This window comes from Helianthus annuus, chromosome 7, assembly GCF_002127325.2.
Source record: "Helianthus annuus cultivar XRQ/B chromosome 7, HanXRQr2.0-SUNRISE, whole genome shotgun sequence".
Lineage (NCBI taxonomy): Eukaryota > Viridiplantae > Streptophyta > Magnoliopsida > Asterales > Asteraceae > Helianthus > Helianthus annuus.
The window spans coordinates 92,793,508-92,817,708 of record NC_035439.2 but is presented as its reverse complement, the minus strand read 5'-3'; positions in this window follow the sequence as shown (position 1 = coordinate 92,817,708).

The following is a 24,201-nucleotide window of genomic DNA, read 5'->3' as shown; positions in this document are numbered from 1 at the left end:
TATTCTACCCAAATAGTTTTAAACACTATAGTTGGTTGAAATATTATATTAATTAATTGGTCAGTATATGAGTGACCTTTCTAATAAAATAAAAAGTCTAGAAACTTATAATATTAGACGGGTAGATTACGGATAAGTTAAATGTTAGAAATATGAAGTACCTAGACGGGTCTAGTGACCATATAATAATTAAATTATAAAAATACATTGTATTTGAATCTACTCTATTTTTAATGAAACTTGGTTTCAAATGTAGACAAAAATATTCTGGTTCTAATGACATATTTATTATTTTATAAAACATCGTATTTTAAAAAGTTATACGCACCAAATAGCTGAAGCAGTTGAATTAATTATAATATATAAATAATAATAAGTATAAATCAAAATTAACAATTGAAATTTTCTGTATGCATTTCGAGATAAGACTCTAAAATAAAATATAAGATAAATATTCAAAATGAAAGATAAGGTTAGTGGATGTGTACATCAAAAATAATATAATAATTTAAAATTAAAAACTCTACAAAACTTTGGATTGGTAGACGTGTATTCATGAGGCTACGTGGAGGAAGAAACTTCAATAACTTTTCATGCAATTTACTCTAACACTACTATAAATAGAAGCAATGATTTCAAATTTCAATTTGCTAAAACTTTTCTTTTCTTTTGCTTTGTTTGTCGCCACTTTCCCTATTATATATATATATATATATATGTATATATATATATATATATATATGTATATATATATATATATATGTATATATATATATATATGTATATGTATATATATATATATATATATATATGTATATATATATTGAGCAATAAAGCCATGCCCCGTTTTAAGTGTTTTAACTCCCGATCACCGCTACCCTTTCCGATTGATCTGAAACCCAAAACTCGTGTCAGGGCTCTGCCCGACTAAGTTCGTTGGGATTCTGTCTCGGGACATCGGGATAAGGTTGAATTAGGGGTACTATACTTAACACGAGTGCATTATATAGCCCAAAGTTATACCCAAAATTTATACCAGTAGACTTTCTAGTTAAACCCTAAAGTTACCAATTGGGTCCATTCTCTTTTCTCACCGTTTTATTTCCTTTTTGTGATTTACCCAAAACTATTATTTATTATTCTATTTTGTAAACAACTCTCATCAAAAAGTCATGCCTATTATTTTATTTACCTAATAGGAAACCCTAGTTGAGACACCCAAGTAATCCTGCACAACTCCTAAAATTTTCATAGCAATCAGAATCAGGATCAGGGCCCCTAAAACTCAAGGGGGTATTCCCTACTCGACGATTATCCATAATAATTTGCTGTCAAAATTTGAAATTATCATTTCATCGAATCAGCTAACCTATCAATGCACGTAGCAAGCCTATGACGAAACGTGGCCCGTAGCGTCACGCGGCGCCCCTATGGGACCCCTCGCGTCACGCGAGGGGGTCAATTTTCAGCTATAAATAGCTTGGTTCACAAGCTGTTCGTTTGTGTCAAAACTAATTCCCAAAAGTGAATTCTCACCACTCAAAATTCAAATTTAAGATATCGGGGTACTGCTACGATACCGGGTATTAACTCGATCGCTGCTACGATTCAATATCCGATCGACTGAAACTATCCGACAGGATGTTTAAGTGTTACCCTTTGTCATTAGTCGTGATTTCGACAGGATGTTTGAGTGCCACCCAAACTCGGGGTAGACTCTGTCATTCGTTGTGAATCCGATGGATGTTTAAGTGATTACACTTTGTCATTCGTTGTGAGGGTTTTAATCTCGTGAGTTATCGTAAAAGCTGTATTAGTTACTTACCTAGTTCGTGTGCACTAAGTTACAAGGCTAATCAATAGGCTAAAGCTCTGCCTGTATAAATCTGCAATATATCAAGGCTTATCTGTAGATTAAACTTTGCCCGTATGAATCTGCATGCTTATAATGTGAATCATTCTCTTTATATCAACTGTTTTACAATACTCCAAATTATTTTCAGAGTTATAATTACAGTGATTAAGTTTATGTAATCACCAAATTACAGCCGGTATGTGGGGTATTGTACACATTACTACTGTTGTTATCACTTTAGGTGGGCGAACCTAATTAGTGATATTCGTCACCATTGGGGCAGCCAATGGGGGATATGACCACAGTCACCAAAATAAGTCGAGTGACAAATACTATGGGTAGTTGGTTTGATATCAGAAACATTGTAATCTCTCTTAATACTGTAAATTATAACAAATGTGTCATTTTCAGTAAACTGAATGATTCACTCAGTATTTCCCCGCTGACAAAACCTTTTTAAAACACGTTTCAGGTAATTACAGTAGATTGGAATAAGAATTGGATCCGGCACTGAAGGACTTCAAGAAGTGGCCTATTTTATTAATTAAATCAAATTAAGAAATATTATTTTATATAATCAAATTTATCTATATTAAAGCTACCATTGTAAAACATGGGTTTTATCCCATCTATTTAATAAATAAAAACCGGTGTTTTTAAACTCTGATATTTTTCCTAGCTCACGGTCCTGATGAAATTTCCGCTGCAATGTTTTTCAAAATAATCACCGGTACCACTTGGCTGCTCGCGGCTCCCGATTCCGTCCAGGATGGGGTCTGGGGTCGTGACAGTAAAGGTGGTATCAGAGCCACTGCTTTAAGCCTATAAGTGTTGTGATAATAATACTTAAGCTTAAATAAAAGAGTTAGGAGATTGCTATTAACTGGTAGCACACCTGATAGCATTTAGACTTGAACATAAGAAAAGATGCCTTAGTATAAGCTAAGCCACTTGTTTAAAGCGATTAGGTGTTATAATAATACCTAAGTTTAAACAGAAAGTTAGAAACTTAATATTATCTGATAGCACTCCGAATGATATTTAGACTCGAACTTAAAAATTTTGCCTTAATATAAGCTTCAAGATAAAATTACTTAGATAAGTATAAATAAGTATAATGTAATGAATATTGGTATTCCATAAGAATGACGATTAGCAGGCAATAGCATTTAATTGCTATTTATTCTTGTTTATTGATATTACTTGGTCTAGAATAAAGATATGTTATGGAAATACAAATTTCCTTGATTCTGGATAAAAGCCCTAATAAAAGAGGCACTTTTAAAAATCTTGAAAAGATACTATTTATGGGAAATAGAAAATTTTCTCCGGCAAAACTGGGTATAGAGTAGCAGACTCTCCAGCTTGTCTGGATATACTGAAGTTACCTCTCCGGCGCGAACCGGATAAGACGGGGTAAATAATATGTCAAATCAGTGACAAGATTTCCCTAAATAATATCATGACCGGATATCTGACTTGTTTTTGGAAATATGAATCGGCTAAATACATTGACCTTATAAAGTGTATGTATATTACAACATGTGGAATATATGATTATATAGATATGTATATCTATAAGAAATTCCAAAAGCCAAATAGGAATAAAGCACCAGCATATGTGTCTAGATTTCTTTATCAGGAATCTCTTGCATATATCTATAATTCCGATATCAAACATTATTTCGTTTGATCATCTATTTCGTAACTCGTGCGACAAAATAATACTGGAAACCCATTAAGTTGGGACACCATCAAAAATATAAGAATTACCAATGCGTTACCATAAATTATTAACGCAAGTAAAGAAGCATGTAAAGTTGTGCTAGTGCACAAGAAAACACATGAAACTTAAATTATACTTCCACAGACGTTAAAGTATGTCACACACGACTTTTGATGCAAGACCTTTGAAAAAATATAAATTGGGCACGATGACACCAATGCTAATTCCGTCAGTAGAAGAACTACTAATTAAAAAGAAGCACTTTGCAACGTGATCCTACAAACGACATGAATCTCACTGAGGTACGTTGGAACAATATTTCACAACCATCGGTGCACAGTCTAATCAGAGTCATAATTGTTAGCACTGCAAAAGAAGTCACATACCTTTGCAAATCCCTTATTTCATTTTATTCGACATTTCCTGGTAATGTCACTTAACAACAGTTATCACACGAAATTCCAGATAAAGTTTTTATATTCCTTTCATTGCAATTCTGACTTCTGCCTATAAATGAAGTTGACTTTCGTGTTTCTACTTCTTTTAATGGTCATCATACCACAAAAATTTCTTTCATAGTAGCGAATATTGATCTATTTCATTTCTTGATAAATCCACACGTTACACATGCACTGTTTGTTGCGCATGTGATTCATTTAAGTTATGAAGACCATCGGAGGGCATCATTCCAATTCATTGTTTTATCAAAACTCAAATATCGTTTCACTATACTTGATCTTTGCATTTGTAAATCATGTTTTTACAAAGCGATGACTCTTTAATATCGAATCAATGAATTTCTTGAAAAACTCGATTTTCTTTTGAAGGGTACACATGGTTTCTGTTGTGATCATGTCCGAACTTCCTTATTAAAACTCGTTTTTTTCAAACCCGGTTAACTTGCTCGCAATACGTATTCAATTCAAAGTCCCCTATGATATTTCTAAGCCATCATATTCAAATTCAAAATAATCCCAACAAGCACTTCGATTTTCTTGAAGCTTTCTTGGCCTTCGACTTCACTAAATTATTTCTTTGATTACGATCACCTTGTGGTGACGTTTTCACAAATTTGAAGATTTCGCTAATCTCGTTTAAATTTATGACTAGTTATTATTATTTATTTTTGGTAATTAATATTTGTAATAAAATATTAATAATAGTGGTATTAATATTATTTTTAGGTATTAGGGTTATTATCAGGGACAGATATTTGATAGCCTAGCCTTAGTTAGGCATGGACTGATCACCCATGCTTAAACAAGGCAGCACTAACCAATATCCGACCATGATAATGACTAGTTAATAAACTAAGTCATCATACTTAATTAATAAATTTAAAATATATATAAAAATATTTTTCTATTATATATAAAAATATATATACTTTGTACTGTAAAGAGAAAACATATTTTCATAAAACAATACAAGAATTAAAGGGACGAATAAAATTATATAAATAATTGTGTATCACATGTTTTGTGGTAACTAGGTACCATAACACTCTGGGAAGAAAATAACCATATAAGAATAATATAGTAGTCATTAACTACGTCGAGTTAAGAGAACATTGTAATATATAAAGAATAGTCCCCGTTTTAATTTATTTACAATATTTGTAAATACATTCACAACGTTATATGGTTTCAAAATAAAAAAAAGTAATCACATAGAATCAACCCATTAAGTGTTATATATTTACAAAATATTTTACAAATATTTTTGTACAATAAATATTTTTACACCTTTATTTACAACTTTCATTTAACGTTATAAATAATAGTGATTTCTTTTAATACTAAAATACTTTGTAAATGTAATAACTTTATTGCGGTATTTTGTAATCTATATTACATAGCAAATATAAGTTATTTTACATAGTAAAGTAAAATACTAAAATAATATTTATTTAAAAGTGATAACCATTTACATATAGTAAAAATGTGTAACAAATAATATATATTACATTTGCTATACAAATATAATATAATGGTTGGTCATGCCAAAACAACTTGTTCTTATTATATTTCGATCTCTAGGATATAGTACGAAAAATATGGTCACTAATAGTGTACTATCACATTGTTTCACAATTAAAACAACGTGGAATTCTAAACCATGATACACTAACTCTATTGTCTTTTGGTGTATCTTTGCAATTCACTCATCTCAAAACTTTGATTTTCTCATATCATGAATATTTGACAAATCATTTTTCATGCTTTTATTTCATTTTAAACCTGAGTCTTCCTCAGTTGCCAATCAAAGTAAGCTTTCTTTTAACAAAGAATTTTATTAATTCTAAAAATCCTTCACATTCATTTTAAATATCTATTTGATCATATATCTTTTAGCTTGAACCTAGTCACCTTGGAAATTATATTATTTCACCCATTCATTTGACATCAATTTCTTGAACTAATTCAGTTGAACCATTGAATCCTAGTTACTGTACAACTCGTATTCACAAAATTTGATATTTTAATTCTGTGTCGTCTACCTTAAAATTTGTTTTTATTGACTAAAATATGACATAAGTCTAAAAGAAATATCGTAACCCAAATCTCGAGGACGAGATTTAAAACAAGGTGGGGAGAATGTAACATTCCTATTTTTATATAAGAATTATAAGTTTGGTTAAATTTATTAACCACTAGTAACTAATAACTAGTTTATTTTTAATATAAATATTCTACCCAAATAGTTTTAAACACTATAGTTGGTTGAAATACTATATTAATTAATTGGTCAGTATATGAGTGACCTTTCTAATAAAATAAAAAGTCTAGAAACTTATAATATTAGACGGGTAGATTACGGATAAGTTAAATGTTAGAAATATGAAGTACCTAGACGGGTCTAGTGACCGTATAATAATTAAATTATAAAAGTACATTGTATTTGAATCTACTCTATTTTTAATGAAACTTGGTTTCAAATGTAGACAAAAATATTCTGGTTCTAATGACATATTTATTATTTTATAAAACATCGTATTTTAAAAAGTTATACGCACCAAATAGCTGAAGCAGTTGAATTAATTATAATATATAAATAATAATAATAATAAATCAAAATTAACAATTCAAATTTTCTGTATGCATTTCGAGATAAGACTCTAAAATAAAATATAAGATAAATATTCAAAATGAAAGATAAGGTTAGTGGATGTGTACATCAAAAATAAAATAATAATTTAAAATTAAAAACTCTACAAAAATTTGGATTGGTAGACGTGTATTCATGAGGCTACGTGGAGGAAGAAACTTCAATAACTTTTCATGCAATTTACCCTAACAGTAGTATAAATAGAAGCAATGATTTCAAATTTCAATTTGCTAAAACTTTTCTTTTCTTTTGCTTTGTCTATCGCCACTTTCCCTATTATATATATATATATATATATATATATATTTCTAGCAATAAAGCCATGCCCCGTTTTAAGTGTTTTAACTCCCGATCACCGCTACCCTTTCCGATTGATCTGAAACCCATAACTCATGTCAGGGCTCTGCCCGACTAAGTTCGTTGGGATTCTGTCTCGGGACATCGGGATAAGGTTGAATTAGGGGTACTATACTTAACACGAGTGCATTATATATAGCCCAAAGTTATACCCAAAATTTATACCAGTAGACTTTCTAGTTAAACCCTAAAGTTACCAATTGGGTCCATTCTCTTTTCTCACCGTTTTATTTCCTTTTTGTGATTTACCCAAAACTATTATTTATTATTCTATTTTGTAAACAACTCTCATAAAAAAGTCATGCCTATTATTTTATTTACCTAATAAGAAACCCTATTTGAGACACCCAAGTAATCCTGCACAACTCCTAAAATTTTCATAGCAATCAGAATCAGGATCAGGGCCCCTAAAACTCAAGGGGGTATTCCCTACTCGACGATTATCCATAATAATTTGCTGTCAAAATTTGAAATTATCATTTCATCGAATCAGCTGTCACACCCCCAAAATCCACCCGCGGGTAACACCCGCTTCGAGGGCGTGACTGACCAGGATCCAGCCACCAATTATACTGAATAACTAAATTGATAACGAAAGTAATACTTACTAACCATAAGATTAGCAAATATCAAGTTCAGAGTTTAAGGTTTCAAGTTTAAACAGTAACAAGTAGCGGAAGCATAATTAAATAGTTTTAAACAGTGTTCATAAGGTACGCATAATAAATGCCCAACACACGGGCAGACGACCACTACACTTCCCAAGCAGCTGCTCCAGTCACTGGCCACCTGCAAAGCATGCAGTAAGGGGGTCAACAATAATGCTGAGTGAGTTCACTAGTTGTCCAGTTTTAATTACCAAAAACTTGTTTCACCAGTTAATTTATCCGTTTATACATGCCATGGGGAGCTACCCCAAAAGTTAGCGACTAAACTGTTTTTCCAATACCGAACACTAGGTAACCGTTTGCGTTTCCGCAGGATGCCCCGATGTCAATGTTCTATCATCATTGACGGATGCCTGAGTACATTAGTTCACGACCGATCCCATACCATGGCACGGTGTGAGGCTGGTAAGACCTAAATAGCGCTATCAACTAATAACCCGTTCGCCTGGCACCGGCGACTAATCGGTATTATGTAGTAGGGACTTGAGTGATAGAGTTGCGTTTAGTGCCGTTGGTTGCATTCCGTATAAACAGTAATTAACTAAGAAGGTTTCCCCATACAAGGGAAGATAAAGTACGTTTGTTCCCAGTAACTAGGGAAGGAATGTAAATGGTATCCCTTTTACAAGGGGACAGGGTTGTTCTAGTCTCGTGTCCCAAACCACCGGGACGCATGCTTTTAAGTTGTGAACTCACCTTGGGTTGCTCGGTATGATACGTTACTTGGTTAAGTAGGTTGGTCACCACGTCCTAACATGGTTACCAAATAGAGGTCAAGTCGGGTACAAGTAAACACATAGCGAACACGTATGGCAATACATAAGCAAACACGTATAACATGCGAAAAACACAAACAGTTGGGGTATTGGGCCTAAACAGTAATCAGTTACACAAGCAGTCCAGTTAACAGACAATCCCACAAGTTCTTTGGCCCAATAACAGCCCAGTCGAGACAAGGGTGACTCGCAACCAAGGTTGCGACTCGCAACCGAGGTCTCGGTTCATCATGCTTTGGTTACGACTCGCAATCAGAGATTCCGACTCGCAACCGGCGGTTCCGACAAAGCAGTTGTGGTTACGACTCGCAATCGGATCGATACGCGTTGATTACGACTCGCAACCGGGAGGTCCCGACAAATCCTGCTGTGGTTTCGAGTAGCAACCAAAGGTTGCGACTCGCAACCGTGATTACGTGCACAAAAGACAGTTTCTAGAACCTGCAAAACAGTACTAGCCAATAGGATTGCAATATCATGCAAATTATGTACTATAACCACTAACATGTTTTCTTGTCTAAAATTTGCACAATTTGGATCAAACTTAGCATATTTGAAATATTCAAGTGACAATCATCATGTTCATCATTATTCAAACAACATTCAAACAACACTCATCATCATCAACCCAAATACTATGCATAAAACCCTCTAACCAAATCCTTATATTTCTCGGACAACATCAATACACACAAACAAGTTATCAAAACAACATTTTATCATGAAAATCCTAAAGATAAATTCTAAACCAAACCGATTCACATGGTGTCCCACATATGCAAACCGGTTTTCATGAGCATCACAAGTCAATGGTTTGCATCATATTTAGCCACAAAATGTCATGAACATATTAGCAACTTATCCGAAACTAAAAACATGTTAGCCGATTATCCATTTTACACACAAAACCACATCACCAAGCATACAACTACACTAGCTAAATTATGTCATTCATGCTATCATCTAACAATCAACAAATATTATAAAGACACTAACCGGTTGGTGAGGTTCAAGGGTGAGTATGAAACTTCTAACGGGTGTGTATGGGTGTTGATCCGAGAGCTCCTAGTGGTCACCGATTTGATCCGAGAAGAAGGAGATGAGAGGAGGTGATCTTGGTTTGTTAGGGTTTTAGTGAGAGAGATGAGAGGAGAGTATGAGAGTGTAGTGAGATTTGTAAAAATGGTTAAGGGAGGGGTGGGTTGGTTTATATAGGATTTCGAATTGGGCTAGTGGGGATCCCGGCTTGGGTTTCTCGGTCACAAGGCCCAAACCGGCCCATTGCTACTGTTCACTCGAGACCGTGGTCTCGAGTCGGGTTCTTAGAGGTCTCGGCCTACACATATATAACGCACACTCATACCTATATATGTATATACATAGCATACATACACACAAAGCAAGGATCACATAGAACATCAAAACAATACACAACTTTTTCATTTACTAGTATACGTACGCACATGTTACATCGCAAGATTGTCCGGGAAATTCCGAAGTGTCACATTATCCCCAAGTTTTAGGAACTTTCGTCCCGAAAGTTAAGGCAGCCACTGTCAAGCTAGTGTAAGTGTAAGCGTTTCAACGGGGTGTCACATCATCCCCCCGTTAGTTTGGAATTTCGTCCCGAAATTCGGCTGTAGCTTCAGTGCTGGGGTTTTCGTTAGGGAACAACTGGGGATACTTGTGCTTCATCTGATCTTCCCGCTCCCAGGTATACTCTGGGCCACGTCGCGAGTTCCAACGAACTCGTACAAGAGGTATCTGGCTACGTTTGAGGATTTTGATCTCTCGATCCGTGATCTCAATCGGTTCCTCAGTAAAGTGTAGCTGTTCGTCAATCGTTAGTTCCTTAAAAGGAATCACAAGTGTTTCATCCGACAAACACTTCTTCAGGTTGGATACGTGGAAAACGTTATGTACCGCACTCAGTTCTTCAGGCAGGTTCAATCTATAAGAAACCTTACCTATCAATGCACGTAGCAAGCCTATGACGAAACGTCGCCCGTAGCGTCACGCGGCATCCCTATAGGACCCCTCGCGTCACGTGAGGGGGTCCATTTTCAGCTATAAATAGCTTGGTTCACAAGCTGTTCGTCTGTGTCAAAACTAATTCACAAAAGTGAATTCTCACCACTCAAAATTCAAATTTAAGATATCGGGGTACTGCTACGATACCGGGTATTAACTCGATCGCTGCTACGATTCAATATCCGATCAACTGAAACTATCCGACAGGATGTTTAAGTGTTATCCTTTGTCATTAGTCGTGATTCCGACAGGATGTTTGAGTGCCGCCCAAACTCGGGGTAGACTCTGTCATTCGTTGTGAATCCGATGGATGTTTAAGTGATTACACTTTGTCCTTCGTTGTGAGGGTTTTAATCTCATGAGTTATCGTAAAAGCTGTATTAGTTACTTACCTAGTTCGTGTGCACTAGGTTACAAGGCTAATCAATAGGCTAAAGCTCTGCCTGTATAAATCTGCAATATATCAAGGCTTATCTGTAGATTAAACTTTGCCCGTATGAATCTGCATGCTTATAATGTGAGTCATTCTCTTTTTATCAACTGTTTTACAATACTCCAAATTATTTTCAGAGTTATAATTACAGTGATTAAGTTTATGTAATCACCAAATTACAGCTGGTATGTGGGGTATTGTGCACATTACTACTGTTGTTATCACTTTAGGTGGGCGAACCTAATTAGTGATATTCGTCACCATTGGGGCAGCCAATGGGGGATATGACCACAGTCACCGAAATAAGACGAGTGACAAATACTGTGGGTAGTTGGTTTGATATCAGAAACATGTAATCTCTCTTAATACTGTAAATTATAACAAATGTGTCATTTTCAGTAAACTGAATGATTCACTCAGTATTTCCCCGCTGACAAAACCTATTTAAAACACGTTTCAGGTAATTACAGTAGATTGGAATAAGAATTGGATCCGGCACTGAAGGACTTCAAGAAGTGGCTTATTTTATTAATTAAATCAAATTAAGAAATATTATTTTATATAATCAAATTTATCTATATTAAAGCTACCATTGTAAAACATGGGTTTTATCCCATCTATTTAATAAATAAAAACCGGTGTTTTTAAACTCTGATATTTTTCCTAACTCACGGTCCTGATGAAATTTCCGTTGCAATGTTTTTCAAAATAATCACCGGTACCACTGGGCTGCTCGCGGCTCCCGATTCCGTCCAGGATGAGGTCTGGGGTCGTGACAATTTTTGATTCTCTTGATTCTGTTCACCTCATGCTTTAGTGCAATGAGTGGCCATTCACTGAATTGTTCTTCTTTGGCTGGATAAAACTTTTCTTTCATGATGAATTCAAGATAATCCTTTCTCATTTCCTTTTATAGGGCAGCATCTGGTGGCATATTTGACATATCTTTGCTCAGGTCTTTTGCATAATCTTCCATTTGTTTGACCTTAGTGAGTAAAAATTCCATTCTCTCAGAAATGGCTTTATCACCTTGATCTTTGCATTCAATTCTACCTCTTATATCTGCTTGCCTGGCTTTGAGTTTTAGATACTCATTCATATTTACTGGATTCTTGAAGCTAATGAGAGAAGGAAATCTTCTTTTCCAAGGATCATCCACCATATAGAATTGTCTCATCTCATCCTTTATAACTTCCAATTCCAGTGGATAACTTTCAGCAACAGATACAATGTTTACAAGGTTTACTGGTTTGGCCAGAGTTGGTGGAGTGGATGTTTGTGGCTTGATAACATTGCGAGGTGTGGAGGATAATGGAGTAGGTGCTGGTATATCATCATTATTCTTCTGAAATTTCCTTTTTCTTGTGTAAAGCTTTTTGGGTGAAGGAGGTTTTGGTTGTGATGTGACACTGGGTTGTATGGTGATTGTAGAAATGGTGAGAGCAGTGGTGGATGGCTGGCAAACAGCTGTTGAAACAACTGGTGTTTCAACCTCTGTTGTCATTACAACTACTGATGTGTCAGTAGATGTCTTCTACTTTTGAGCAGGTGGTGATTTGATGGGTGGTGATGTAGTTGAAGTGATGGCTTTTATTGGTGAGGTGATTTTAGGTGGTAGTAGGGCAGTGGTTGTAGTGTGTGTTGAAGTGATGGTTTTAACAACTGCTGAAACTACTGATGTACCAATAGTTGTTGATACAGCAGGAGTTACATCAGCTGTTTGGGTAGAGGTTTGGTGCTTGGAGTCTTTGGGAGATGGTTTGGAAACATGCTTTTCTGGTTCAACATAAAGGCCATCATCTATTCCCTTCTTCTTCCACTCCTTGATTTTCTCCCCCTTTTTGGCATTATCTGGGGGTAGTTGATCAATGAAGAGAACAGTGGAAGGAGTAGTGCTAGTGGTATTCAGGATGTGGGCCTTTATAGCCTTGATATCTGCTTGGGTGTTTCCAAACCTTGACTCCATCATGTTTCTTAGCTCTTGTACATATATTGCATGTTGCTGATCTGCCATTTGTCTTTGTTGTTGGAGAAAAGGTTGAAATAGATCCCATAACTCATCTACAGCAGATGCTTGAGGTGGAACAACAGTGGATTTCACCTTTTGAACTTTCAACAACTGTTGCAGCATTTCTTTGATTTCTGCAACAGAGGTATCCAGTTTTTCAACTCTATCCGTCAATTCTAGGTACTTTAAACCATCACCCAACTTAATGGGATCATCTAATTTCCCACTATCAGTGGTTGTAACAGTGGTTGATGTAGGAAGTGTACTCAAAACATTAACCACTGATGCCCCTTTTTTCTTGGTTCTGGGGACTTCTTCCTTCAACACTTGATAACCTTTTGATGTTTCCAGTGGTCAAAACAAACTCACTAGTGGTTATCGGAGGTGCTATTGATGGAATTGCCTTCAAGGGAGTCTGATTGATGAAACAGCTGGCCAAATGTAGATCTGTTGATCCAACACTTGTAGTTGCTGCTCCACTTGAACTACTGTCAGGAATTACTTGTAATTCCTGCAGTGTAACCTCCTCAATTGTTGCTGGGATAGCAGAGGTATAAGTATCAGACCCAGTCACTTGTGGGAGTGTGCTCTCAGTGATAGGTGGTTGAGAGGAACTGGTTTGTGTCTGAACTATATCAACTGCATGCAACAACAGTAATATGGATTGTGGTAATGAGAGGGGTGAAGATAAGGGTGTTGAAAGAGACATGTCCTTGGGATCAGGACTGAGGAAGATGGATCTAATTGGATCCAGAGCTTCATAATGTGGGGTCCCTGTGTTTACAACCTGATCCTTTTGTGAGGATGCAGGAGGAGTTTGAGGCAAGGGTGGAGATCTTTCTTCCATCTGCTGTGAGGAAGTAGCAGCAGTGGTTGTTGGTGACATTTGTGTTGTCACTGGCAGTGGCTCTGGGATCTCATCTTCCAGAGTTGCCTTTGATTTGGGTTTGGGGGGCTTTTTGGATGTTTTCTTTTTGGTCTTTTTGCTAATGGCAGGTGTGGGTTTCAAAGCAGTGGTTGTGCTGCTATGATGACCTGGAGTAGTGGGCTCAGCAGCAGATACCTGAGGAGCAGTGGTAGCTGCTAAATTATGCTCAGGCATCTCTGCTTTTGTTTTTGTAGGTGTTAACATTCTAGTGAATGTTTCAGGTGTTAAACCATTTATTTGAAAATAAACACCTTGTTTGAGCAAATTTTCATTTTCCTTTCCAATTTTTTGTTTAAAATAGTAGCTTAGAAACCTTGGAAAAAGTAAAAATGATTTGCTATCAACATTTTTTACCAAGTCATCAAAGATTTCCTGGGAATAGTTATAATTTTCGTTATGTAAAATAGCATAACCCAGACATTGGATCTTTAATGGTATTTCGTTAAAAGCAGTTGTTTATTTGAAACACACATCAAAAGAGTATGAAATAAAAACCTAGGTGCAGAAGGGAAGAAACCTTTTTGTAAGGTGTCCCTTTTTGTTTGTTCTGCATACCCCCTTTCCAGAAAATCAGTTTTTAACTTGTTTTTAGGAAAAGAAGTTTTACCTTGCTAATCATCGAGTTTAAAGACTTCCGAGATGGATTGTGGAGTAATTTGAATCTTTTTACCCTGTTTGGAAGAGTTGATGGCTATGATGGTCTCGCCTTGTTTGTCAAGGGTAGCATTTTTCCAAAACTCTCTTTGGGTTTGTTGGTAAATTGGAGTGTCTGCTGTTAGCAAAGTTTTGTACTTTGATGCAGACATGATGTCGATGATGGAATCGAAGCTGTGGGTGGTGGTGGGTTTTGTGAGTAGACCCAAGTAATTGTGAGGGGATTTGTATGGGATTTCAATGGGTTCAGCGGCCATTTGAGTGACCTCTTTGGAAGATGAGGATGATTTTGATTTTGATTTTGATTTCGTCATTTTGATGGAGAAGAACGAAGAATGATTTGAGATGGAAGGTTGGAAACTGCTTTGAGAAGAGAATTTTGGAATTCAATTCGACAGTGTAAAACCCTGTTTGGGGTTTTGGACAGGGTTTTATTTAGGGAAAAGTGAACGCTGATGTGGCAGTGGTTACAAAGATCTGATGGCTAGAAACTGACCGCGTGCCAACCTCTAATGAGAAGATGAATAAAAGAGGACAGTTGTTTTGGGAACCACGGATGGAAGAAGATCAGTGGTCACAACGGTAACAATATGAGAGCAGTGGGTGATTTTTACTATCAGTGGATAGTACATCAGTGGATGAAACACTGATTTTGAACAACAGTGCTTATCAAGAATATGAGAGAACAGTTGTTGGCTTTCAGCAGTGGACAGTATTTAGAAAACAGATGTTTGAGCACACCAGTAGTTAGGGGTAAAGAAATGGTAAAGATTTGAACGACTTATTACATCAGCAACTGTTAGTGCAACAGTGAATAAGCTTTTGACAAAAGTTTTGAGCATCTGCTTGTTCAGATGAGGGAAATGATTTTGTTTTGTGTAACCACAATATGATGTCCAACATCTGTTGATGGTGATTTAGGAAATATCTGCGAGAATGCTATCCTCAACAAAATACATTTTAGATGCAAATTGTCTAGATTTGTATGTCAACAGTTTTTATAGGAATATGTATTCAAGGTTTTGCCACATGTCTATTACAAGTTTTGAAACTTTTATAAATTCCTGACAATGGTTTAACCCCAGATGATGAAAACTCTTTTACAATTGCTACTCATTTTGAGTCATAATTTTTAATTATGACATAAGTATCCATGCATTTTAAGGTCTGTTAGCAATCAATCTTTGATCTGTGTTAAAATAAACTTGAGTTTGACATGACCTTGACCTTGTACCATTTCCTTTTGATCTATTTTCAAGGATAGTATCACCAAAAAAATAAGGGTTTTATATCTTGACAGGAGATTGAAAGTTTTACTACCAAAAAGAGGTAAAAATACAAAATATATCATTCTAAACAAAAATAATGAATAATATATCATGTTTTATTGAGAAAAACCTTTTCAAGAAAAATAATAAAGGTTATTCTAAAAACAACATCAAAAAGGATCTGGTATATTTTCCAATTAAAACTCATTGTCATATCATTCTCAAGTTTTAAGAAAATGGTCAATGATTTGAAATATATTATAATAACCACTATTTGAGACCATTTCCTTGTCAATTGATTGCAAAAATGAGGAAACATGTACACATAGGTTTTGAAAGTCCTGCTATAGACTTTGTTACCCTGTGATGACACTGAAAAACTTGCCCAGCCCTCTTTTAAGTTTAACACTGGTGATACTATTGTTACCTGAACTTCCCTGAATCAATGAATGCACACAGCTGCTTGATGACCATTGTTTACCCAATTTTGAACTCATAAGTGTTTTGCATCTATACTCTTTTCTTTTGACTTCAAAAGTTTTGAGATAAACACACTTTTGAGATTTTTTGATTTTTCTTTTTCCCTTTTTACCCTTCCCATTCATAAGTACTAAAATACTCACTGGGAGGTTTTTTATTGAAGAAATACTTAGACCAGAATCATTTTACAGCAATGGTTGGAGAGACTTGGACATTTTTGCACATGCTTATGTCAAATCTCACATTACATATGATTTAGTCAATTTTAACACTTGATTTTCATAATGTGTTCTTAACAAAGTTGATTTGATCCTTTTTAACAGGATTCTCAACCTGTTTTTCAACACATAAGATTTAATAACTAAGGTTTTAATTTCCCTCCTTTTATGTTAACAAAAACACTAATGTTTTTACGAAACTAGGTTTTTGTTGACTAGAGGTTCACACCTTAGTATTAAACATGGTGGAAACAACACAAACTTCATATCAACACTTGAGATCAATTTTGTAAAGAAAATGATTATACCATAGTTATCAGACATATTTTCAGATCTGAACACTATAGGTAGTTTATGCATGATATCACTTGTTATGAGAAGTTTGTGTGTCTTATGACATCTTGGTTGTTTTACAGAGTTTTGAATAGCAACTTTGAACGTGCTTACTCGTTACTCTATTTTTCAACAAAATACGATCAACCTTAGCATCAATGAATTTTGAGCTGAACTGTTATGTCAAATTGATTGTTAGATCGAATTTGACTGTCCAAGCTCTGATACCAATTGTTAGGATCTTCGGCTCTCATGATTGTGTTTGTTTGTAATAGATGAATAATGAATGAACATAATTCAATGACTTATGTAGCAGAAATGAACACAAACTTTGTAAACACAATCAAAGAGGAAAATAGTTTTGATAAACACATGCTTTCCATTAGTCAAAAGATTACAAATCAAATCAAAAGGTTACAATGCATGCTTACAAACAAAACTCCCCCTCAGCCTGATGCTCCATGGTTGATTGCACAAGATGAAAGGATTGGAGGAGAAGAACTCACTCAGTCAATCAAATGTAACAGTACAGGATGTTGTTCCATTTATAGGCAAATCAAACCACTGAAGCATCTAAGCTGACGTCACCATGAAAGTGACGTCTAACAACCTAACAACCTATAACCACTGATACATATAACTACTGCTAGCTAAACACGGATACTATTACAATAGACAAAGTAAACAATTGTTTCTTCATTCCATTGCTTCATTCCAAGCAGGGCTTTGGTCTTTAGCAGCACTTGATTTAGAGCAGTTGATTTACGAGCAACACTTTGTCTTCAGCAGTTGTTGTATACAAGCAGTGCTTAATGGATAGCAGTTCTAGTATACGAACAGTGGATGAGGGCCATCAGATGTTATAACCACTTTCAAGGGGAAAGTCTAATGCAAACAACTGCTTATGATTAATCCACTGATGTGAACCAGTTTTGGCTCTCATTATCTGTTCCTCTAATAGGGTGCAATCCCAACAGGTATGCAGAACAAACAAAAAAGGATACCTTACAAAAAGGTTTCTTCCCTTTTGCACCTAGGTTTTTATTTCATACTCTTTTGATGTGTGTTTCAAATAAAACAACTGCTTTTAACGAAATACCATTAAAGATCCAATGTCTGGGTTATGCTATTTTACATAATGAAAATTTTAACTATTCCCAGGAGATCTTTGATGACTTGGTAAAAAATGTTGATAGTAAATCATTTTTACTTTTTCCAAGGTTTCTAAGCTACTATTTTAAACAAAAATTTGGAAAGGAAAATGAAAATTTGCTCAAACAAGGTGTTTATTTTCAAATAAATGGTTTAACACCTGAAACTTTCACTAGAATGTTAACACCTACAAAAACAAAAGCAGAGGTGCCTGAGAAGAATTTAGCAGCTACCACTGCTCTCAGGTATTTGTCGCTGAGCCCACTGCTCCAGGTGATCATAGCAGCACAACCACTGCTTTGAAACCCACACCTGCCATTACCAAAAAGTCCAAAAAGAAAACATCCAAAAAGCCCCCCAAACCCAAATCAAAGGAAACTCTGGAAGATGAGATCCCAGAGCCACAGCCAGTGACAACACAAATGTCACCAACAACCACTGCTGCTACTTCCTCACAACAGATGGAAGTACGATCTCCACCCTTGCCTCAAACTCCTCCTACATCCTCACAAAAGGATCAGGTTGTAAACACAGGGACCCTACATTATGAAGCTCTGGATCCAATTGGATCCATCTTCCTCAGTCCTGATCCCAAGGACATGTCTCTTTCAACACCCTTATCTTCACCCCTCTCATTACCACAATCCATTCTACCCTTGTTGCATGCAGTTGATATAGTTCAGACACAAACCAGTTCCTCACAATCACCTATCACTGAGAGTATACTCCCACAAGTGATTGGGTCTGATACTTGTACCTCTGCTATCCCAGCAACAATTGAGGAGGTTACACTGCAGGAGTTACAAGTAATTCCTGACAGTAGTTCAAGTGGAGTAGCAACTACAAATGTTGGATCAACAGATCTACATTTGGCCAGTTGTTTCATCAATCAGACTCCCTTGAAGGCAATTTCTTCTATAGCACCTCTGATAACCACCAGTGAGGTTGTTTTGACCGCTGGTAACATCAAAGGTTATCAAGTGTTGAAGGAAGAAGACCCCAGTACCAAGAACAAGGGGCATCAATGAGTGATTTTTGGGATTCGTTTCCTAAGTCACAGATTGATACAACCATTGCTGGAGGGGATTCAAATGATCCCATTAACTTGGGTGATGATTTAAAATATCAGGAATTGACAGGTAGAATTGACAATCTTGAAACATCAGTCGCTGAAATTAAAGATATGGTGCAACAGCTGTTAAAAACTCAAAAAGTGCAACCCACTGCTGTTCCAGCTCAAGCACCTGCACAACCTGCACCTGCTGCAAATGATTCAACCCCCGCTCCAAAAACAAAGACAAATGGCAGATCAGCAACATGCAATATATGTACAAGAGTTGAGAAACATGATGGAGTCAAGGTTTAGAAACACTCAAGCAGACATCAAGGCTATAAAGGCCCACATCCTGAATACCACTGGCACTGCTCCTCCCACTGTTCTCTTCATCAATCAACTTCCCCCAGATAACGCCAAAAAGGGGGAGAAAATCAAGGAGTGGAAGAAAAAGGGAATAGATGATGGTCTTTTTGTTGAACCAGAAAAGCATGATTCCAAACCATCTCCCAAAGACTCCAAGCACCAAACCTCTACCAAAACAGCTGAGGTAACTCCTGCTATATCAACAACTGTTGGTACATCAGTAGTTTCAGCGGTTGTTAAAACCACACACACCACAACCACTTCCCTACCACCACATAAAATCACCTCACCACCAAAAGCCATCACTTCAACTACATCACCATCCATCAAATCACCACCTGCTGAAAAGCAGAAGACATCTACTAACATATCAGTAGTTGTAATGACAATAGAGGTTGAAACACCAGTTGTTTCAACAGCTGTTTGCCAGCCATCTACCACTGCTCTCACCATTTCTACAATCACCATACAACCCAGTGTTATATCACAACCAAAACCCCCTTCACCCAAAAAGCTTTACACAAGGAAAAGGAAATTTCAGAAAAATAATGATGATATACCAGCACCTACTCCATTATCCTCCACACCTTGCAATGTTATCAAGCCACAACCATCCACTCCACCAACTCTAGCCCAACCAGTAAACCCTGCAAACATTGTATCCGTTGCTAAAAGTTATCCACTGGAATTGGAAGCTGTAAAGGATGAGATGAGACAGTTCTATACAATGGATGATCCTTCAAAAAGAAGATTTCCTTCTCTCATTGGCTTCAGGAATCCAGTAAACATGAATGAGTATCTAAAACTCAAAGCCAGGCAAGCAGATATAAGAGCTAGAATTGAATGCAAAGATCAAGGTGATAAAGCCATTTCTGAAAGAATGGAATTTCTACTCACTAAGGTCAAACAGATGGAAGATTATGCAAAAGATCTGAGCAAAGATATGTCAAATATGCCACCTGATGCTGCCTTACAAAAGGAAATGAGAAAGGATTATTTGGCATTCATCATGAAAGAAAAGTTTTATCCAGCCAAAGAAGAACAATTCAGTGAATGGCCACTCACTGCACTAAAGCATGAGGTAAACAGGATCAAGAGAATCAAGAATGATCCAAGTAAGAAAAGAACAGCTCCAAACTAGAGCAAGTACAAACAGGCCATTGATAAACTTACTTCAGAATACAAAAGAAAGAAACAAGAGCTGGTGGATGCAAAGGTTGGAACTGCCAAAGCCATAGCAAAATGGACTAGGCAATACACAAATGAGGCTTATGAAAGGTTAAAGAAGAGAAGAAAGACAGATCCTAGTTTACCACAGAAACCTGAACACAAAGAGCCAAAACAGATCAGTGCTCCTAAACCACTGATCACATCAGCAGATGTCTCAGTCACTGAGCTAGATCAAAGAAAAAGGCAAGATCAGATTGAAAAAGAAACTGCAGAAGACAGGGCTGCAGCAAATGACATCATAAAAAAGACCTTCAAACAAATGTCAGTTGAAAACTCTGAACTAGCAAAAGCTCAGAGTATTGATCAACAAATTCTCACAAGGCCACAATCTCCCAACTCATCTTTAAATAAAACTCTCCCAAGAAACCCATTGGGTTCAAAAATACTAAAATGGATGTCTGATCAAAAGACCCATGTATTGACACTGATCAGATCCAATGGAGAAGTAAAGCACATATCAAGGGAACAAGCACTGGGCCTGAGTGTTGAAGATCTACAAGATCTCCTTGAGCTTATACTGTGTAGGGATGAGGATGATATAAGTTCCATGGATTTTGAGCTACAATTTAAAGAACAAGTTAGGGAACTTCTTATGAGACAATAAAGATCCAGAATAATGAAGGGTTTTGGCATTATCTGTTCCAGGGGGAGATTGTTGGGATTGAACCCTATCAAAGGAACAGATAATGAGAGCCAAAACCGGTTCACAACAGTGGATTCATCATAAGCAGCTGTTTGCATTAGACTTTCCCCTTGAAAGTGGTTATAACATCTGATGGCCCTCATCCACTGTTTATATACTACAACTGATGTACATTAAGTACTGCTTATGTACAACAACTACTGAAGACAAAGTGCTGCTCCTTAATCTACTGCCCTAAGTCAAGTACTACTAAAGACCAAAGCCCTGCTTGGAATGAAGCAGTGGAATGAAGAAACAGTGTTTACTTTCTCTATTGTAATAGTATCAGTGTTTAGCTAGTAGTAGTTATATGTAACAGTGGTTAAAGGTTGTTAGGTTGTGAGATGTCACTTTCATGGTGACGTCAGCTTAGATGCTTCAGTGGTTTGATTTGCCTATAAATGGAACAGTACCCTGTACTGTTACATTTGATTGAAAGAGTGAGTTCTTCTCCTCTGATCCAATCCTTTCAACTTGTGCAATCAACCAAGGAGTATCAGGCTGAGGGGGAGTTTTGTTGTAAGCATGCATTGTAATCTTTTGATTCATTTTGTAATCTTTCGACTAATGGAAAGCATGTGTTTATCAAAATTATTTTCATCTTTGATTGTGTTTACAAAGTTTGTGTTCATTTCCGCTGCATTAGTCACTGAATCATGTTCGTTAATTATTCATCTATTACAAATAAACACAATCATGAGAGCCTTAGATCCTAACAGTTATTTGGGGGGGGGGGGGTATTATACCCGAGTATAGTGCCTACTATGTGAAAATTGAGAGAGAAAGAAAGATTTAGGACGAATTCGACTGAAGGCCCGAGGCCTCCTTATATAGGGGCTGATTTTGGGTCTTACACGGCCCGCGTAAGATATAGCAAGGGGCTACGCGGCCCGCGTAGTAGGGGGTAGGGCTTAGCTCCGTCGATTCAACAAACTAGACTTGCCACGATGATGACACGTGTCGACCTGGGGTTGCGCCAGCCGTCACCCGGTCGCGGCCCGCGTAGGCTGTAGCCAAAGGCTACGCGCCCCGCAACAGCCTCAATTTCATTGTTTTTATTTTATTTTTAGTGTTATATCGTATTTTGCGCTCGGTTTTCACGCACTAGGTGTATTTTAGGACATATTAGGATATTTTAAAATATTTTAGGGTGTCGGAAAATATTTCGAGGGTGTCGGTTTATTTTAGGGTTGTTATATCCTCCCCACCTTGGTTTAGAGCTCGTCCTGGAGGTCTACTAGAACAAGTGTGGATATTTCCTTTGCATTTCTGATTCAAGTTCCCATGTATACTCTGGTCCTCTTTTGGAGTCCCACTTCACTATGACTAGAACTAATCTCTTATGCTTGAGGTTCTTGACTTTCCTGTCTTCAATCTGTAGAGGCTTCTCTACAAACTTAAGTTGTTCATTTACCTCTATATCCTTTAGAGGTACCACCAGTGATTCCTCAGCTAAGCATTTCTTGAGATTAGATACATAAAATACATCATGTATTCCTGCCATTTCCTCTAGCAGTTGTAGTTGATAGGCTACGGGTCCTATTCTTCTAATAATCTCAAAAGGTCCAACATACCTGGGACTTAGCTTTCCCCTTTTTATGAATCTTACCACTCCTTTCCAAGGAGAGACTTTTAATAATACCTTATCTCCTACTTGAAATTCCAATGGTTTCCGCCTGTTGTCTATGTAACTCTTTTGTCTATCACGTGCTGCTTTCGGCCGTTCATTGACTTTGATGATCTTGTCGATTGTTTCTTGCACTATTTCAGGTCCAGATAGTTGCTTTTCCCCAATTTCTGCCCAACAGACTAGGGTTCGGCACTTTCGTCCATAAAGTGCTTCGAATGGTGCAGCATTGATACTGGTGTGATAACTGTTATTATAAGAAAATTCTATTAATGGTAAGTGATGGTCCGAATTACCTCCGAAATCAATTACACAAGCCCTAAGCATGTCTTCCATTGTCCGAATTGTCCTTTCGCTTTGTCCGTCCGTTTGAGGATGATAAGCTGTGCTTAGATTCAACTTGGTTCCTATTGCTTTTTGGAAACTTGTCCAGAAATGAGAAACGGCTATCCCTATCAGAAACAATTGATAAAGGAATTCCATGCAATGAAACTATTTCATTTACATACAATTTAGCTAATTGTTCCATACTGAAAGTTTCCTTCATTGGTAGGAAATGAGCTGACTTAGTTAGCCTATCTACAATCACCCAGATTGTATCATTACCTTTCCTTGTCTTGGGTAATTTGGTAACAAAATCCATTGTTATCAATTCCCATTTCCACACTGACATTTCTAACTGCTGCAGCAAACCTGAGGGTTTCTGATGTGCAGTTTTGATTGTGAACAGGTTAAACACTTAGAAACATAAGCTGCTATATCCTTCTTCATTCCTATCCACCAGAAATTCTTCCTTAAATCCTAATACATCTTATCATTTCCTGGATGCATCGTATATTTAGACTTATGGGCTTCTTCTAATATACGGTGACGTAGGTTTCCTAATTAGGTATCCACATTCTTTTCTTATGGAATCTCCAGATTCCATCTGTTCCTTGTTCTAATTCCTTGATCATTCCTTTTAACTTTTCAGTATCCTCCTTGATTACTAATTCTTCTGCTTTTCTAGTTTGTTCATTTAAATCTACTTGTAGATTTAATTTAAGAGAATGTACCCTTTTTGGCTTTTCATGATACTTTCGGCTTAAAGCATCAGCCACTACATTTGCCTTTCCTGCATGATACTGGATATTACAATCATAATCACTAAGAAGCTCCATCCAGCGTCTTTGTCTCATATTCAGCTCTTTTTGCCCAAAAACATACCTTAAACTCTTATGATCAGTGAAAATAGTAAATTTACTACC